This window comes from Pygocentrus nattereri, chromosome 19, assembly GCF_015220715.1.
Source record: "Pygocentrus nattereri isolate fPygNat1 chromosome 19, fPygNat1.pri, whole genome shotgun sequence".
NCBI classification, from domain to species: domain Eukaryota; kingdom Metazoa; phylum Chordata; class Actinopteri; order Characiformes; family Serrasalmidae; genus Pygocentrus; species Pygocentrus nattereri.
In genome coordinates this window covers 9,274,525-9,290,181 of record NC_051229.1, presented here as the reverse complement: position 1 = coordinate 9,290,181, position 15,657 = coordinate 9,274,525, and the positions used below count along the sequence as shown (strand labels likewise).

The 15,657-nt window shown below is 39.4% G+C and overlaps 1 long non-coding RNA gene across 1 annotated transcript in view; it reads left to right on the top strand.

Moving 5' to 3' along the window:
- LOC108430164 overlaps positions 1-14,421 on the top strand; it is a 31,080-nt gene extending 16,659 nt beyond the window's left edge. The window contains exon 4 of the long non-coding RNA XR_001858064.2: positions 14,038-14,421. This is a non-coding gene — a long non-coding RNA (uncharacterized LOC108430164). The remainder of the gene's footprint in view (positions 1-14,037) is intronic.
- The last annotated feature ends 1,236 nt before the right edge of the window (positions 14,422-15,657 follow it).

Below are 15,657 nucleotides of genomic sequence, written 5' to 3'. Positions count from 1 at the left end.
TACAAACAATATTTTACTCCGGGACTTTCCAGTTAAAAAGGAATTTAGATTAGAGTAGAGCTGTCCAGTTTATACTGAGATAACATTATTCAATGGGGTAACTTGGTACATGTTTATGGTTTGCCCGCAAGAACGAGATCAGCCTAGTTAGAAAAAACACAGATTTGGGTCTTTAAATAAACGAACGCTGGTCTCTGACTTTCACATAATGCATGTCCAAAGGTTTGCAGACATCCAACGTTTCTTGTGGAAACCAAGGGTTTTTAAGGGTTTTTAATTTGCCTCTCCTTTGCTACAGATGTTGGGACATTGCTGTAAGAATTTGATTGATTTCAACCACGAGAGCATTAGTGAGGTCAGGTACTGATGTTGGATGATCCATTTTGGATCACTCCAGCTCATCCCACATATTTGAAGGAGTGTCTAGTTGGACATCAGTGCATGCAATATGTAGATAGTGGGGCATCTGTTATGTTGTGTATGTTGCACAGTAGTAGACTGTTTGCCCCATCCAGACCTGAATAACAATACACTGAGACGGCTATGGATCCACAGGACTTCTGGAAGACAAATGAATACATGATGCACCACCACATAAAAGCAGAGCAGTCCAGTTCCCCAAGGACTACTCTGTGCCTGTGTGCATGAGCGTTTTATTGAGTAAGGCATTTTACTTTCATACTCTCATTTCGAGCCACTGTGTCCATTTTTCATTTGTTCCATATGCCTCCTGCTGTTTTCTGTTTGACTCCTTTGCTTCACCATTTCGATCACTCTGTGCTTTTATTCTGTTAACAGTGAGCATGATCATATGTAGACATCAACAGAAACGTTTGTCTTTGTCTTGGGCAACATTAGAAAACAACCCACCTACTCAACAAACAAATGAAATAACCAAGTACAAAATTGAGGCACTAAACAGTGAAAATTAGAGTGAAAGGTGTTCCAATGTTCAAACAATGGCAACCTTTCAGCCTGGTTAAAGGGGTCTTTAAGATTTTATTACAGCAACGTGCTTGTACAAATAGCACAGCATGCCAAGTAAATATAGTACATGAACAGTAATGCAAAAGTTTGGGCACCCCTGAAATTGAACAAATCCACTGTAGAGAACAGCGGAGAAGTGTGGCTTTCTTTTCTGCTTTTTGAAAATATACAATCAATGTTTATTTGCTGGATTTAACATTTTAGAAAGACTATAACAAGTGCAAAAATTATGGCACATTTAATGTTTTATTTTTGTGGTATGTTCAGCAAATAAAGAGTTCATCAAAAAAATGTGTTCTCTAGTAGAAAATCAACAAAACTTGTAATTTGACCAGGCTTGTTTGAACTTTTGTATACCACTGTAGTTTAGATTCATAGAACTGATGGCCAGACCTCACATCTTTCAGTATTCATGACCTTTTATTGGACTGTGGTCATCTGATGTATACTGTAACAGTGTGAATTACAATGAATACTCTGAGCAAGTACAAAACCACTAGATACTTGTGTTTCTGTAATTAAAATACAATTTTTATGCACATTTTCAGTCATTTTAGTAGTAATCTAAATTATCGGACATGCTAGAGAGAAAAATATATGCATGGGCATCATAAACTAAATTAACAGGACCATTTCTTGCTATAAGTGCAGTTGATCTTGCCTCTCAAAAGGCTTTTTTTGACATCATTTTTGACTTTGCTTTCAAAGATCATGCACATGCTCGTCTTTTCTTGTATATTTTATTTATTATTTTCTTCATATAACTTTACAGATCATCTTTCTAATTATGCAATTAAATTTTTTAATCCATTATATTTACTTTGGCATTCATCTCCCTTATGAAAATGAATGAAGTACTGTATAATATGCAGACATTCCATGAAATAATAACGTAACATCTTCAAAGGAACCCCCCCTCCTCAACAAACAAAACCCACAGACCCAAAAATAAATAAGTCAATTGTACGTGTGACTTCAATTAATAGACAACAGCATAAACACCAGTGTTTAGTCCCTTTGTTGGATGGCATGTGGTACCATGACACCTCCAGAGTCTTAGGTGCCAGCGCCAGCCAGTAGCAGAATGCTACAATAGTCACAGTATAGACAATATTTTGGTGTTTAAAGCTACACTATGAAAGTTTTGGGGGTTTGCAGACCACTCTGATGGAAATATATGTAATTGCATGCAACACATGGAAGATTTTGTAACATGGGTAGTGCTTCAGACCCCTTGTGAGCATGTTGAGATTATTCAAAGAGAACGCAGTCAAAACTTGGTGAAGGATGTGTCTTTTGTGGGTTTGAATGAATGATCTACTACTGTTATCGTATCCATCAGTGTAATGTTAATTTTGCCTTCGACACCTAAACATCAAGCCAGACCTCCTTTTTTGAACCTTTACATTCGACATGAATGTAACAATGTATGATGTGGTCCAAAAACCTCTCACAAAATCCCATCCAATATATCTTACTTATGAGCGACACAGTGGGTAGTACTATCACCTTACAGCGAGAAGGGTGTGGGTTCAATTCCCCGGCCAGACAGACTGCGTAGGTTTCCTCCAGGTGCTCTGGTTTCCTCCCACAGACCAAAGACATGCAGTCAGGCAAATTGGAGATGCTAAATTGCCCCTAGGTGTGAATGCCTACGTATGTGTGTGCTTCTAACTTTTTAAATGATTTCAGGCTTAACCGGGTGACTCACAACACTGCACGCATACCATACTCTAGCATTTTCTTCTCCTGACTAATTAACAAACTTGCATGGTGCGGGTTTTAAAAACTGAAAAGTATATTTAGAACTTTGCCTGTGAGAAGCAGACAGTGAAATAAAGTTCCTTGCAGGTATGTTAAACCGCATGATGTATTATGTGCATTGAATCTGGGATGACTCCTGTAATACAGAGCTACTCAGGCGGCTCTGCTGTAGAGGAGCTTCTACAGGTATTCGTTCCCACACTACAACAGCCAGCTTCTCTAATTAGCTTCTGTCTTGGATAAGAAGAGCTCATTAGTGAAATCTGGTGCTGCTGTAGAGGTTTGCAACAAATACCTATAGACCAAGCAACAGATGCTGGAAAACTTACTTCTAGATTTGAGTTAACCCATGGAAGTCTATATTTTCTTGCTACAGAGATAATTTTGCCACATATACCATGTACTTATCGTAATATTTAGGCTACATTTAAATTCCATAAACAATTATACAATCTATCACACATTTGTTTTAGATTCTATATTTGCAGGTTTTGAGTCAACTTTTTTTTGTTTCTTTTGAAGTCAAGCAATGACTAAACATTTAAAATTTACTGGTGGTTCTTCTTTCCATAAACAAGACTGAAATGTACATTATTTATTTATTTTAATATTATAAAGACTGTTATAGTAGAAATGGAAAGCTTAGAATCTGCACTTTCTGCAGAATGTCTCCACTTGTTTCAATGAGCTATGAGTAAGGTGGCTCAAGGAGCAAAATGATTGATACAAAATGTTTGTGTGTGTATATGTGTGTGTATATATAGGTATATAGATATATACACACACACTCACACACACACACACACAACTCACAAAACATTAGGGATATTTGGCTTTTGGGTGAAATTTCAGGATGAACCTAAAATGCACTCTAAGCTATGCAAGTGAACTTAATGTGACCTTCTCTAAACTTTTGAATGCAATGTCCAACTGTTCAATGCTTCAGTACTTTTTGCACAACTTGCTGTTCTTTAACAAGGACCTTAATGGCGTGGTGGTGGTGGTGTTAGTGTGGGCAGGTGTATCTAGTCAATACAGAACTGCCCTACACTTTGTGAATGGCACAGTGACAAGCCCATACTACTTGAATAACATCATTAATCCAGTCACTGTGCCTCTGCATGAACAACACAGGCCTAATTTCATCTTCACGGACGTCAATGCTCCAGCTCATCGAGGTCACATCATTAGGGAACAGCTGCTGGAGACTGGGGTACCTCAAATGACGTGGCCTGCACTTTCTCCAGACCTGAATCCCATAGAAAATCTATGGGATCAGCTGAGACGCCGTGTAGAGGCTCGTAACTGTACCCCAGGAACCTCAATGACCTGAGGGCCGCCCTTCAAGAAGAGTGGTGTGTCATGCCTCAGCAGACAATAAGTTGACATGTGAACAGCATGAGACGTCGTTGTCAAGTTGTAATTGATGCTCAAGGGCACATGATGAGTTATAGAGAGACTGACATTTTTCGTTGGGATAAACCAACCACTGTTGGCTTTTGTTTCAATAAATTGTTTGACATGAGGAAAATCACCACTGCATGCTTCTACTTAAATGCTCTACTTTCATGATACACTGCTCAAAAAATAAAGGGAACACTCAAATAACACATCCTAGATCTGAATGAATGAAATATTCGCATTGAATACTTTGTTCTGTACAAAGTTGAATGTGCCGACAACAAAATCACACAAAAATCATCAATGGAAATCAAATTTATTAACCAATGGAGGCCTGGATTTGGAGTAAAACACACAAAATTAAAGTGGAAAAACACACGACAGGCTGATCCAACTTTGATGTGATGTCCTTAAAACAAGTCAAAATGAGGCTCAGTATTGTGTGTGGCCTCCACGTGCCTGTATGACCTCCCTAAAAATGCCTGGGCATGCTCCTGATGAGGTGGCGGATAGTCTCCTGAGGGATCTCCTCCCAGACCTGGACTAAAGCATCTGCCAACTCCTGGGACCGTCTGTTGGTGGATGGAGCGAGACATGATGTCCCAGATGTGCTCAATCAGATTCAGGTCTGGGGAACGGGCAGGCCAGTCCATAGCTTCAATGCCTTCATCTTGCAGGAACTGCTGATACACTCCAGCCACATGAAGTCTAGCATTATCCTGCATTAGGAGGAACCCAGGGCCAACCGTACCAGCATATGGTCTCAAGGGGTCTGAGGATCTCATCTCGGTACCTACCCCACTGCCAAACCGGTCATGCTGAAGAATGTTGCAGGCAGCAGATCGCTCTCCACGGCGTCTCCAGACTCTGTCACGTCTGTCACATGTGCTCAGTGTGAACCTGCTTTCATCTGTGAAGAGCACAGGGCGCCAGTGGCGAATTTGCCAATCCTGGTGTTCTCTGGCAAATGCCAAGCGTCCTGCACGGTGTTGGGCTGTGAGCACAACCCCCATCTGTGGACGTCGGGCCCTCATACCATCCTCATGGAGTCGGTTTCTAACCGTTTGTGCAGACACATGCACATTTGTGGCCTGCTGGAGGTCATTTGCAGGGCTCTGGCAGTGCTCCTCCTGTTCCTCCTTGCACAAAGCCAGAGGTAGCAGTCCTGCTGCTGAGTTGTTGCCCTCCTACGGCCTCCTCCATGTCTCCTGGCATACTGGCATGTCCCCTGGTAGTGCCTCCAGCCTCTGGACACTACGCTGACAGACACAGCAAACCTTCTTGCCACAGCTCGTATTGATGTACCATCCTGGATGAGCTGCACTACCTGAGCCACTTGTGTGGGTTGTAGAGTCCGTCTCCTGCTACCACGAATGTGAAAGCACCAGCAACATTCAAACGTGACCAAAACATCAGCCAGAAAGCAGAAAGGTACTGAGAAGTGGTCTGTGGTCCCCACCTGCAGAACCACTCCTTTATTGAGTGTGTCTTGTTAATCGCCAATGATTTCCACCTGTTGTCTATTCCATTTGCACAACAGCTGTGAAATTGATTGTCAGTGTTGCTTCCTAAGTGGACAGTTTGATTTCACACAAGTTTGATTTACTTGGAGTTATACTGTGTTGTTTAAGTGTTCCCTGTATTTTTTTGAGCAGTGTATAATATCACTGTAGTGTGAACAATTTCCATTTTCCATAAATTTAACCCGAAAGCCAAATATCCCTAACTTTTTGTGAGTAGTGTGTTTGTATATATGCATGCAGACACATGCAGCTGCTCTTTTGCTTCCACATTAAAGGGCAGAAAATGTGTAGGTTTTTGTGGTATTGGGGCAAACTACCACATAACAATATAAATAAAGTTTTTTGGTTTGTTAAATGGTGTGGAGATGGGGGTGTGTGTGTGTGTGTTCTAAGTGTGCTAACGCAATATGGCCGCTGTTTTTCATCAGTTAAGTTTGGTTTAGTTTGTGGTGTTTGTACTGTTTTGTATTGTTTGCGTATATTTTATTTAATGACTTCTCTAGCTGAGGACTTTGCTATTGTAACGGCTGAGGTAGCGGCCTAGCAAGACTTTCCCCATAAAACACCATGCATTTTATTATTCAGTCAAAAATGAGCATTTACCGATCTATCAGTTTTCAATCTGAATACGTGTACATGCTCCTTTCAGAAAATATTGCAGTGCATCCAACAATAAAGGCAGCATTTGCTCCTTTTATACACTGAAACACCGTAGGTCCCAGAAATCTCCAATTCCACATGCTGATCCATTTTACTACGCAGTTTGGATACAACACCCTGATGGCAGGTTTTAATAAGCAAAAGAAGACCAGGACAGTCTCTGTGTACACTGCCCATAATACTAAGTAAGATAAGGTTAAAGGAGGCCTTCTTTACCCATGGCATAAAAGAGAGATTTTAGTGAGCAGTGTTTCATTTGCAGTTGCTGTTGCTTCTTGATGTGGAACAGTTTCCATCCATTAAATGAATGTCACAGATGACTGTGAAATGCGGTAATATCAAACTGTGACGAGGCCATTAATCCAGTCCTCTTAAGATGCCTTAAAGAGATCATTCGGTTTCGGAGCCGCCAACAAAATTTGCAGCACGTATGATCTTTCAGAAAAAAAGATTATTGGCCCCAGGGGTTCTTCCCTATAGGGCAATGGTGGAATAACAAGCAGATATGTTAAAGATCAAGCCTGTCTGAATTGATTTTTGAGTTTCAGATTCAATCCGTCTCCAGCTGCAGTAATACGAGCGCTGTCAGTCACATCGGAGAGAGTTCATTTAAAGCTCAGTCAGGAACATGTTCTACAGTCACCCTGAGACTTTAAGAGATTCCTAACCAAGAACTGATGTACATTCTGTATATGTAAGGTTTTTTTTTAATCACATAACACTTAGAAGTCAGTTATCACTGAAATGATAAGACTGGTAATTATCTTTCTATTAATTTGTAATAATGTTATTTATATTGATTCATTTATTACTGGCTCATAGCTTATTAATATTTAAGGAAAAATAATTATTTTAACATCCTTCGCATTTTGACAGGTTTTTGTAACTTGTGATGTCATAATAAAAGGAGAACAGACATGAACCTTGCTACAGTATGGAATTTATAAATCATTTGAACCTTACAAGAGGGCCCTGGGTTCGATTCCCCAGCTAGGTCAATAGGGTCCTTTCTATGTGGGGTTTGCATGTTCTTTCCAAAGATAACATGCAAGTCAGGCCAATTGAAGATCACAAATTGCCTCTAGGCAGGAGTGTGTGTGTGTGTGTGTGTGTGTGTGTGTGTGTGTGTGTGTGTGTGTGTGTGTGTGTGTGTATGACTGACAATGAGAACTGAAATTGGCTCTAGAACCCCCTGCGATGCAGGAGGAAGAACAGTTTAGAGCAGAAGTCACTAATAGGTGGAGACACTATGGATAATTAATGTTTTGATGGTGTTGTCCTCTTTTAATTGGCATATGATTTCTAGTCATCATGGTACCAGTTCAGTGCCCCGGGAAACTCACAGACCAATCGCATGCGTTGTAATATCACATGACACTACTCAGCCAGTCAGATCTGTCCATTACAATAATCACTGAGACTGGACTGAGTGGCGCACACACAGTGAAAGGACAAGGCGAGACAACTGGAGAAGAAAGTGAGCCAGATTATTTTACGTCACGTTCTAAAAAGTGAATACTAACAATAAATGTTATTGAAATATGACTGAATTGTGCTTTATTTGGTTTGATATTCAGTTGTCAGCTACACAAGTTGATATACTTACTAGGCTACTTCAGTTTACAGTATATGGCAATGAATAATAATGCAAGTTAGACATTGTGATGCTCCAGACCTTTGCTTGAGGAAATGAACTGGACATTATTGAATTTTAAAGATCTCTGGTTTAGAAGGTGAATGAATGGAAATATAAACATCTCGAACATTTTTGATATGCAAATTCATACATTCTCACCTCTGGGCCATAAATCTGAGCCTACACAAAACCAGAGGGCAGTGAAGAGCTTGTGCCCTACATGTTGATTAGTTTCTCATCTCTCAAGTCAAAGAAGAAGCGTAGAAAGACTGCTGCAGCCAACTAAATGCTACCACACTAGGCTGCCAGAGGGGCTATGGCACCTGGTGGTAGTTAATCAAGCTCAAGCTCATTAGCTGATTTTACACTACTACTCATAGTTGTGGAAGAATAAAGTTTTCATTTGATGTCATTTAGTGAATTTATCACGTTTGGTTTGATCTAGCTAACTTGGTGAAAGCAGAAGCTCAACATGTATCTGTTTATCTTAACGACTTCAACAAATTTCAAGCCTCATGTCATCTACTATGGATTAGTGATCTGAGTTTATGTAGTACAGCAATGGAAAGATCCTGGGTGGCACGCTTATTGAACATTTTGAACAAAGAAATTACGTCCACGCCTTTAGGCACACATTTCTTCAGGAGCAGTGGAAATGATTAATTGCATTAATCCCCCAAGCAAACTTAAGACTTTGATTTCAAAGGTACAGCTTTTATAGTCTCCTTTATTTCTTACCATTTATGAGATGAGATTTTATTACAGCAGTGACCAAATGTGTTACCCAACTGTATAATTATATATAATAATAATAAAGTCAAAATTATGGAACTACATCTAAGTAGTGTAGCAAAATTACATTTCCAACAAAGGCTCCAGATGTTTGTGTTAAAGGCCACTGTAGTACTAAAAAAGAACGTGTCTGCAAGTGATTATTGACTGGGGTCTTTACAAAGTCTCTCACACACAAAGGCTTATCCACAAAAAGCATGAGCATGTGCACGCACACGACCCCCGGCAGTACCTGCCTTCTAATCAATACGCTTGAAACAGTCCTGTATGGATTGTTAAGCCACCAATTCTTTTCTTTTAACATTTGTATCAATGTGCTGCTGTTTAGTGAAATTATTTTAGATTTCTAAATGCTTGACGCAAAACATTTATTACTTATGTCTGGCCCAAGTTATTTATTTCAATATCAAAGCATGGCATCTTAACACCTGAGGCGATAAACACACACATTCAACATACCTTTAAGATTAAGGTTTTTACTGTAAAGCTGCAAGATGAGTCGCAGAAGGAATGGCTGAAGTAGTTTCCTCACCATGGACTTGATGGTGACCTCTTGGAGAGAGGTCTGTTACAAGCGCCAGAAGCTCCAAGAAACAGTGCTATGTTTGAACCCTCAGTGATGTACAGACTGTGAGCTGACAGCTGTTAAATAAATGTACTTGAGTTAGTTGTAGCTCCATGTACTGCTTTATCCCGCTGATAGAATGGGAAAGTCGCTCTGATTTGTCCCAACAGACCTGAATTATTTCCGGTTTCAGGAAAATGAAAAGACGGACCTTTTTTCTGTATTTGATTCCTTGAGATTTTCTTTTCCGTGTTGGGAAGAAAGAAGAGAGAGAGAATTCCTTGAGATTTTCTTTTCCGTGTTGGGAAGAAAGAAGAGAGAGAATTCCTTGAGATTTTCTTTTCCGTGTTGGGAAGAAAGAAGAGAGAGAGAATTCCTTGAGATTTTCTTTTCCGTGTTGGGAAGAAAGAAGAGAGAGAATTCCTTGAGATTTTCTTTTCCGTGTTGGGAAGAAAGAAGAGAGAGAATTCGCTCTCACCTTTTTGTATCTGTTTTTTCTGACAAGGAAAACAAAATATGACATTTCTGTTCCATTTTGAAATGAAAACCAATTATTTTTGTTTATTACTTTTGTTTTTTGTGATTTCATTTCTGGAATGAAAATCAAATGACCAAAAGATACACAGACCCTGCTGAGACCAGTAAACTGGAAAAAAAGTAAATGCAGCAGCTCTCAGATCTCTCCTCTCCAGACCAGTAGGCATCCTCTTGCTATCAGGGTACTAAAGCGTTAGCTCCAAGCTATAAACACATGGCCTTACCTAGCTATTTTAACTATGCTAACTGCTAAAACTGCACTCAGAAGTATTTCTGTGATGAAATGCAGACATTTGTCTTTATCTGGCTATTATACTTGGCCAACTATGCTAGCTGAAAGATCATTGCTCACAGAAGCTAACACTAATGCTGCCCACAAACATGTTAGCCTTCACTGTTTTTACCAGCTGGATAAAGTAAAGCAGCTGTCTGTCACACGTTCCAGTGATTTTTATGTTGTTTTTTATTTTTTTGCTTATTGGTTTAAACAGAAGGTTTCTAAGTAGTGTGAATGTATTAATTAGCATTGAGTTCCTTTACATTCAGATAAGTGATAGCATTCTAGGCCACAGACGTTAAACCGTTAGCAATGTTAATTGACACTTTTTAATCCCACAAACGGGGAAATTTCACCTCCGCATTTAACCCATCCGTGAAGTGAAACACCACATACACTCTAGTGAGCACAGTGAGCACACTTGCCCAGAGCGGTGAGCAGCCCTATCCATGGGGAGCAATTGGGGGTTGGGTGTCTTGCTCAAGGACACCTTAGACATGGACTGTCGCCACTGGGGATCAAACCGGCAACCTTCTGGTCACAGGGCCAGTTCCCTAACCTCCAGCCCACGACTGTCTCCTCTTTAGCTTAGTATTGTTAGCTGGCTCAGTATGTCAATAATATTTATCAAATTTGCACGGCATATAAAATTTCTAAAGGTGCTAAATAATGATTGTGTTTATTATTATTATTATTATTATTATTATTATTATTATTATTATTATTATTATTATTATTATTATTATTACTTAGGCAGTGCACACGTGGTGACGCGTGTACAGCTGAGTACAGAAAACACTCAAACACAACTTAATGGTTCTAGATACATTTTTATTAGGAACGTCTCTCTCACTCCTTCACTTTCATCCATTCTAAGGGTGGTTTTTATTTCCTTCTCCACAGTCTTTTCCAGACTTCCTCACCCTCTTCTCCTCCTCCATCTGCGTTTTCAGCTCCTCATCCTTCTTTTTCTGCTCCTTCTTCCTTTCTTTGTCCTCTGCTTTCTTTTCTTTCACCCTTTCATGCTCCAACTTCCTCACCCTCTTCTCCTCCTCCATCTGCTTTTTCAGCTCATTACCCTTCATTTACTGCTCCCAGCGTGTCTTTCAGGTGGTGTTTTTCACTCTCCAGATCTCTCACCTTCTACCCCATCATGACCTTGTTGCTGGACATTTCCTTCATGTGTTCCTCTGACCTCCTCAGTATCTCCAGGACCTCCTGTGCGGTCCTCTTCATCTCCTCCTTTTCTGCTCTCCATATCTCTCGTTGCTCCTGAATCTCCTTCTCCATCCTGAAGTCTTCTCTCTCCAGGACCAGGAGGTTTGTCAGGAGCTCGACTTCACCTGTTCCTGCAATGCTGTCAGGTTCTCCAGATCTGCCAGCAGGAGGTGCTGCTTTCGCTCCACAGTTTGAGCGATGTCAAGCAGACTTCTCTCTTGGAACACTTCTTCCTGGACCTCCATTTTGTCCTGGGTTTGAATGTATGCTGCATGGCATGTCTGCACTACATGAGCTGTGCATATTTAGCTCCTCCATACTATTCATATACAACTGGTTCCAGTAAATCACTAAACTAATTGCTTTCAGTTCTCACAGAGAGCTGAACACAAAACACTGCACTGCTGAAGCGCAGTAGTGGAAAGTGGAAGCTTTTCACCACTATTTGTTTTTTCCGGAGCAAAAAAAGAAAAATCAAGAAATGGCTTCATTTGCAGTTTCACAAAGTAATCATAAAATCCAATTATAAACAATGGAATAAACAGTCATATTTTACTGATTCAAATAAACACATTGTCACTTTAACTGGAAATAAAGGCTCAGATTGCGCGTCTGGACTCATTGCATGTCTGAAATCAGGCAGGCATATGGACACGGGTTCATCATAATCGTGATCATAACGGTCATTCCTCAATTTTCCTTCACACCAAAAGGCACTAAAGCCCAACACAGTCTCCTCTGTCTCCACAGTGAGAGTTTAGTTTGATGTAATGAAGGCGTTGGTTGCTTTGCAGCACTCAGGACTGAATGACTTTCAGTTGCAATGATGACCGTGTTGGTGAAGGAGACACGAGATGTGTATATATGTGTACTTAATATATTTCTATGCTCACTGTCCATTTTATTAGCTCAACTTACTATATAGCTGCACTTTGTAGTTCTACAGTTACAGATTGTAGCCCATCTGTTTCTCTGCATAATTTATCAATCCCCTTTTACCCTGTTCTTCAGTGGTCCCCATGGACCCTCACAGAGCAGGTACTATTAGGGTGGATGTCTGTCAGGCACACTTAAAAAGCACGGTTCTTCAGAGGTTCTTTAGTAATGAAACTGGTCCTAAAAAGAACCATGAACACTCAAAGAACCTTTTGCATAATGAAAGCGTTCTTCAGTTTGATGGAGATCAGAATCAGAATCAAGCTTTATTGGCCAGGTATGCTGTGCATACAAGGAATTTGGTTTTGGTTACAGGAGCTCACAGCACACAGTATCAGACAGACATTCACAAGTAGGGAATAAGATAAAATACATATAAAATAAAATATAATAAAATTAAATTAAACAAATCCTGCATTCCTACAATCACACACACACAGTCATACCTGTAAACCATACAACGTGCAAAGTATGAGTCTAAAGTTAAAGTGCTGAGTGCAGCAGCAGTTACAGGGTGTATAGTGGCAGACAACGGGATGAGTGAGGTAACAGTCAGATAAGTGGGGTGGTTCTGTATAGAACATTTTTGAGAGAGGTTCTCCTATTGCAACAAGCTTGACATCGTAACAATAGAAGAACCCTTTTGGGTGCTCCAAAAACATTTTTCAAAAAGGTTCTATATAGAACCATCTACAGCACATTCTTAAGAACCCTTTCATGATGCAAAGAGCACTTAAAACCATGCAAAGGGTTCTTTGAGTGCTCATGGTTCAGTTTAGAGCCATTTTCTTTCCTAAAGAACCTTTGAAGAACCATCCTTTTTTTAAGAGTGTGGTCATCTGTGTACCATGGACTTGGCGATAAGGACTATTGACTTGAGACTTGACTCGGGACATGAGTGTGAAGACTTGAGACTTACTTGTTACTTGCAACGTATTGCCTTGTTCCAACCTCTGTGTGCAGGAAAGCACCTTTTTATTCATTTATTTTAAAATCAAAACAGCCATTAAATACAAAGCTATAGATTTTTCTGCACCAGGAAAAATACCAAAGCATGTATTTTACACAAACACTTTAATCATTAAACATATCAAATATTTTCAATGTTCAGATTGATCTTGCTTTCATATTTCAAACAAAGTTTGATTGGACATTTTTTCTACGCCTCCAAAGTCCAGTCCCCTCACAATCCAAATAATCCCAAAGGCATTTGATGATGTTGATGTTAAGATCTGGAGTCTGGGGCGCTCAGTCCAGCTACAAATCCTTTCAGACCCATAGCGCTGAGTCGTCTTCTCACGGTGGAAGGATGGACAGGAAGATCTGACACAAGAGTGAGATTTTCTACCAGGTCTTTTAGGGGTGGTTGTTAGGAATCCCAGTTTCTCTACATCTGTTTATATTAATTTTATATTAATTACATCATATCTAATCAAAGTCTAATTACAAATTTTTCCTGAAAAGTGAAGAGCTTGTACTTAAGTCATTTTGACTGGATATTTAACAAATAACAGTTAACAGTTATGTGTGTTGTATGTATGTGATTTAATAGTACACAGTAATGGAGAGCCCTGGCTCAATTACCCTGGCTCTGTTTGTGTTGTCTGTATAAGTGTAAGTGTGTGTGTGTGTGTGTACGTGCAGGTGTAGTGTATCCTCAGTGTGTGTATGAGCTCACTTACAGCTGCTAAGTGTGTGTGAGCGCATCCGCAAGCTATTACATTTCCTTGTCTCTCCCCAGAGCTTGCAGTGTAAACAGGGATTGATTGGTTCAGGCTGGAGTCCTCCCCAAGAGATGACCCTGCGGTTAAAGGTCACAGTGTGAACGTCAAGAGTGGGGCATGACAAATCCTCATGGCCGGGCCTCGTAAATCCACACGGTACAAACACGCACATATGCCCACCGAACGTACTCTCCAGTCGGAGAGACACCATTAAAAATGAAGAATGGGCCTGGGGACAGTAGGAGCGAGGCGACAGCAGCAGAAAGCCTCATAGCGCTTCAGCTTAGTGCAATACTCTGGCCTAGTTCAGAAACTGCTTTCTCTCTGTGTCCAGAACACTAAGTTTCATTCAGAGCTCCTGTACATATCATGCTACGTGCATTAAATACTACATAAGATGAGCTGTAGTCTTACTATTACTTTACTAATTTCTTATCTATTTCGATCTTAATTTCTTACCATTTAAAATCTCAAGTTCTATTTTTATCTACTTTTATCTTTTATTCACTGTTATTTTAAATTTTCTTTTAATTTAAAATGATTAAATGTAGTTATTATTTTCTTTGTCATGTCAATCCCTCGTTTTTGTAAATGCTCGGCTACATTGAAAATGAGGGTTGCCCTCAATGTACTTCCGAGTCAAAATAAAGGTTGATTGATTGATTAAAAAGACAATATTAGACATTGCACGCTCAAAGCTAAACAATGAGTGAATGAAAAGAGCACAGAGATCTATTACTTTTACATGACAATTAATTTTTACATGACAAAATTATGCAATATGCTTTGCAGCACATTAACACAATAACAAAACAAAAAAAAGACTCTTACTTTCACAAAAGAGTTTTGAACTTTCTTTATGCTTTTAGAATGCTTCTGCGTCTATAAGTTAAAAATAAGCTATAAGGGGTTTAAGTTAAGATGTACGTATAACAATTGTATGGTATCTTTTGCAATCCCTTAGGTTGTAGGTATTAACTAGTAGGCATGAGATACAAAATCTAAAGTACTAATTATTTTACATGATGGTAAGTTTGAAGAGTTGGACTAAATTACACTGAAATGACTTACAGGTTCTAGCTATTAAGCAGATAAAGGACATTGTAAAAAAATCTTTGTAAAAACTCAAAAAAATATAGAAATTTCTGGAGAAACACATTGTAAATTTTATTGCATCACACATTTAGCTGGGCATCTCCAAGTAAATAGACCCAGTAAAACTATAGCACTGTTCATTGCTTTCCTTAGCAGCCTATATTCAGTTTAATTTCTTATAGATAGACTAGTGCAATGGTTTAATAGCTACAAATGTTAGGTATTTCAATTATACTGTTTTGGAAACCCAAAATACTTACACAGTATTCCACACTTACCCCGTGAATATCTAGAACTTGATGCATTCCAGTGTGCTTTCATTAAACTGTATACAAAAAATAATTACTATGGAGTTTGTCCCTCAGTACCTAGAACTTGGGGGACTTGGTTAATATCTTCATATGGTTCATATGGTCCATTTCTGCACAGAACTTTCTAATCCTCTCACAATCTCAAATACTAAGCCCTTATTTCATCCTGACCTTTATACATTTTATACACGTGTCTTAGAATTTTATTATTGAGTTTGTTTGGCTTTTCTG